Consider the following 5,710-nt stretch of genomic DNA (forward strand, 5'->3'; position numbering starts at 1 on the left):
CTGTCTATTCAACCCTGAAGTGTAGTATGTAAGCCAGGTCATATCCACCGTGACATATTGATGCAAAAACTCAATTTTATTTCGATTGATCAACACCAAATACTCAATCATCAACTCGTTATATTTTTGGAACAGAGGTTTTTTCTATTTAAATATTTATGAACGATCTGTTCAATACATTTTATTGATATCTTTAGAAGTGTCAGCTATCTCAGGAAATTTTACTTTTTGTTTTTTCGAAACGATTTGGTGGACTTCTTTTATATTTTCCGGTGTAACCACCTTAATTGTCCTTCCAGAGCGTTCAGCATCGTCAGTGTCTCCACCATTTACCTCGATTTGGCACAGTTCAGATAACACTTATCAAGAAATACTTTGGCAGCAATAATATTTTTACCCATCAAAAAGCAATAATGAATGAATCTACGAAATTGCTTTGAATTCGTAGTGTCACTTGAACCTCTGTATCTTGCAAACTAATCATCGGATTGTCATGAAATTTTGGTATATATCTTAAAGTTGTACAAATCATATGGATGATTACATAGCTACGTCATCTATGTGTTATCCTACGGACTTATTGGGTGACGTAATAATTGCTCAAAGTCAAATTGGACCTTTGTGGCCCGCTCAGCCCTTTAATATATATATATATATATATATATAATCCGATATATTCGAACACGCGCTAATATGATTTACAAACTCATGACTATCATGACTTTTATAATGTTAATATTATAATATTATAAACTATAATACCCCACAAACTATTACAATACATATATATATATATATATATATATATATATATATACATATATATATATGTATATATATGTATATATATATATGTATACATATATATATGTATACATATATATACATGTATATATATACGTGTGTGTGGGGGGGGGGGTGTTTATATACATACATAATGTTTTAGATTTAGTACTTAAGATCATTTCGTATAAGTTATATGTGGGATATTTTACGAGAATAAGCATTCTGATTAATGAGCGTTTCTAGATTTTATGTTGGAAATAATAGTTCAACCAAATAATCCCGAATGTTTACTCAGTGTTGAGTTAATGTTATCTAGCGTTACTCCACCCGTACTTCATCACGTTCTATGGGTAGGCTTGCGAACGATTTCACTTAATTCATGAGTTTACTACAACAATAAAGCAAGCCAGTGCTGCCAGGCGATTTCAGGGAATATTTGAAATTTTTGTATTTCTTGTTTAAGTAGATTTTAAATTATTCAAAAATACGTGAAAATGTTGCGTGCAAGTCAATCATCCCTAGAAAACGATATTCAAAACTTAATAAAAACACTTACACATCTTTAATTTTTTTCCAAATTTTTTTTCCTTTAATATTTTTGAATAAATGTTGAGGAAAGTCTAAATTTGACAAACGTCAAAAAAACGCTGCTCATTTTTACAAACTTTGATTAAACCACTTGTAGGGCCGTAATATTTTAGTATGTTCTAAAAGACTATTTATTGACTAAACTGACAAACTGACAAACTTATCGAGATACATCAAATGGTTTTTAAATTTTTAAAATCGGTCCAGCCGTTTTTGAGATAACGTCGAGGAAAGGTCAAAATATCAGTTCACACACACGGACATTTTTTTCAAATTTGGTCTGATTTGATTCAGAATGACTTGAAACGTCGAGAAAACATAAAATTAGCGAATCAGATTTTTTGTCGAAAGCATAAATATGTTTTATGCTAGTATGCCGGTTAAAATCTACTTCGTTTTTGGTATAACAACTGATTATAACCACAAAATCTACATTTCATTTAATCAGTTTACATATTTTATTTTGTAAGACTCATAGTTCCATTTTTCGAATTTTTTTAAATAAACTTGAAGAAAAATTCAAACATTTCAAACAGAAAACATTTGGTTTTTCGATATTTTATTTTAGAATGGTAAGTTAAAATAATTTGCGTGTAGAGACTACACACGAATAAATTATTAATTATTTACTATGTTAGAAGGTTTTGACATATATAGGGTAAGGCGGAGCAGAACGGTCCCATTTGACTTTGAGCAATTATATTGTGAAAGCCAAACCAAATATATCACAACAAACAACACATATCAAATAAACAGCTATCTGACTATGTTCAGTAAAACTTCCAGTTAATTCATCATTATAAGAATGTATTTTTGCCGGTTTTCTAAAATTTGTGTACTGATTCTTTTTTGCCCCATAGGCGGAATAAAATGGGTTATCTATGGAACGATGACTTATTATGAATTCTGAAGGAAATTTATGAAATTATTAAATTAGGCAAATGTACCCAAATTTTATGGGTACATTTTTTACAGAGATAACACTGTAAATAATATTGAGCTGGTATTTTGTCAGAAATATTCATCAGAAGAGTTGAGATAACTATTTATTTAATTTATTTCTTGTAAACTTGCTTTTTTAACTCCATTGTTTTTATCTATTATATTTTATTGTTCATACCTTCGCCAAGGTAAAGGTTCAGTTGTTTTTTTTTGCCCCACCCACGTGTAAGCTATTATAGAGGTTATATAAAAATACTGTTAAATCTAACTTGAAATTAACAGTACATCTTATGAAACAAGTAAATAACGTATTCTTTTAAATTATATTTATTAACTCCTAGTGAATCAAACAACAGAGCTCACAACCAAAAAAACTAACAACAAAAGCAGATACTTTTGTTAGGATTTTTAAACATTGCCGGTTTTGTTCTGATGACGCAGTTGTAAGAATCAATATGATAGTTGGTTATACATTACTCTTTCTCTACTCTCAAATATTGTTGTTAAAAAACTCCTAACTTTACTTGTTTTTGAGATATCGACGGTGAATCAGTTAACCCACAGACCCCTAAGCCCCGCTCTACCCTATCTATGCATAATTAATATCGAGTAGTTCCAATGAATACCGCTATGCTTCGAATAGACGTTTCAATAGCCGTTTCTTCACATCATTTGATAAACACATATAGTATCCCCCTTGAATGCCTGAAGCTCGACACAAGTCTTTATTCATGTCGAAAGCTCTAGCGCGCTCAATCCCCTGCGTGAATTCAACAAGTTAAAAGCTCGATACGTTCGCGCCCACGGACAAACCGCAATATGATTCTTCACTATTATTTATTCTACAAATGGAAGCAAATATGTAAAAAGTATACAGTTTTAAATGAAAATATACGTGGTTGCCAATTAATTAACTTAAAACAACAAACATAAATTTACCGTTTGAATAAGTAGTGTTTAATCAGTGAAAAATTTTGTGTTATAACAAGGTGACATCAAATTTTGTGATAAAAATAAGATAACTATTAAAAGTATCTATATTTATTAAAAAATGTTAAAATGTACAATAAAAGTAGTGCTTTCCAACACTTGACAAAAATTCATAAAATCCTTGTTATAGATAAATTTACGATATATTTATTTGAACTGAACACTAGCACACCAAGTAAAGCATTTGTAAAAGTTTCCAAATGCATAATGTATCCACATTTTGATAACATAAACGTGTCAAATATTTATTTTGTACATTCGTGAAATAAATTTTCAAATTTATGTGTGTATTTGTGAAAATAACTTTAAATTTGATATAAAGATTATGTAATATAACTTTCTATTATGAGTTAATATAATTAACAATATAATATAATAACATAACTTTAAAAATATTTTAACTGAAAATAATGAAACTGAATTATTTAAATTGAACTGTAAATTTTTAAATAGAAAACTTAATCAGTCACAACTATTTGTTTCTAAAAGTGTAATGTCCAGGAGGTGGTGCTCTAAGTATCCGTCGCGATGACTACGGACGCGCCCGGAACCCTCCAGGCGCCACTTCCGGAGCGGTTGTAGAACCAGCTCAATGTTCTTTATTACCATCTAGGCAGGTTAGAAATTTTGAGGTTTTGCATAAATGACTCAGTATTTTCAAATTCCCATAAATTACCTATGAACTAAACTAGTGGTACATGGCATCGTGCCTTAAGACTAATTGCTGAAACTTCCCGCACCAGAATTAAATTCTCGATCGATGATTATTAACTGTTGTTTTAAATATTTTTGAATAGATAATTAAAAATACTATATATTTTATTGCTTATACATATTATATAGCGACGATCCAATCGGATAAAACACTTGAGAATGTTTACATCGACACGCCGAATGAATCTATCTGAGGTTATATTTTTTACCATTAGAATAGCGCATATGAAATGTATACATTTTTATTTATATTTAAATATAAAACTTTGTATATTTTTGAAAATTTTGATATTATTTTGAATCATTCGAGTGAAATTTAAAAATTAAAAATCTTGATACGGAACTCAATTTTTTTTAATAAAGTACTTATTTAAAAATTCTTTATAAATATCTTATAAGTTGATGAACATATGTCTAATGATCATTTTTGACCGCCAAATATCTTTCTTTTTTAATTTCCCGTAGGGTAAGTTATTGTAATCGTCCAAAAATCCAAATTAAAATTTTTACATTTCTCGACGTTTTGAAGGTTTGTGAACATTTTAGCATACCTCAGATGGATGGTGTGTATGTGTATGTATGTATGGATACAATTTTTTGTCCACGATTTTTGAGGGGAACGCATCTACCTATTTAAATAATTCAAAAAGTTCGATTCCTATTGATGGGATGTGCTGATTACTTTTTGGCAAAGGCGGGTCTAGCAATTTCGGTAATACAGAGCTAAATGTGCAAAGAATGGTAGTTTTTGGGAGAACTTTGCAATTTGAATGATTCAAAAACTTTCTGCTTGTTTTTAACAAAATAATTGCTTTTGGAAAAATATTGTTTCATTTTTTTTTCAATTTTTTTTTCAAAATTTAATTGTAATAATGACTTAAGTTTTTATGAACTTTAAACAAATATTTTCAACTTTGCAATTCAGTTCATATAAATTCTTATAAATATAAACAATGTTACAGTATTCATTTATCTATTTAAAAACATTTAATATTCCTCAAACATTTCGTTACGATACGGAAAGTTCCAGCAATTTGCCTAAGACACGATGCCATACACACCACTAGTTACTTTTTTATCTGTATCTCTGAAACCAAAAATTTAATCAACTTTTCATTTCGTCAATACAAACAAAATGTTTTTTGAATCATTCTGCGTTCTCTCAAAAACTGCATTATCATTTTTGGTACATTTTGCCCCGTATCTTCGAAACGTCTGAACCTGTCTTCGCCAAAAACTAATCAGCACATCCTATCAATAAGATCGAATGTTTTTTGAATCATTTAGATCGCTAGATCAGTGCGCCCGAAATCGTGGACAAAATATTTTATTTATACATACATACACACACATACATCAACTTTTTCTAAGTTATACCAAAATCGGTTGTCAAATAATTATCGGGTATTAATTTCAAGTTTATTGACATATTCTTTTGGAAGTTAACTGCGTGTAACTCACTGGGTAAAACTAATGGATGAACTGCTGAAGGGCAACGATATGGTTTATGAAAATGAATAGTTGATACCTCATATCATATTCAACCTCATGTGATTGAGAAAAATATAACGGATGTTTTTTAAGTAAATCTTCTTAAGGCGCGACTAGGGTGCAAAATCCGTCAAATGCAACGGAAAGTGCGTTACGGCAGATAAGATAAGAGTTGAGTGCGAATGATTCGTCATTCGCA

This window comes from Ctenocephalides felis, unplaced genomic scaffold (genome assembly GCF_003426905.1).
Source record: "Ctenocephalides felis isolate EL2017-DRISC unplaced genomic scaffold, ASM342690v1 CF-g0.4_SCAFFOLD_01170, whole genome shotgun sequence".
NCBI classification, from domain to species: domain Eukaryota; kingdom Metazoa; phylum Arthropoda; class Insecta; order Siphonaptera; family Pulicidae; genus Ctenocephalides; species Ctenocephalides felis.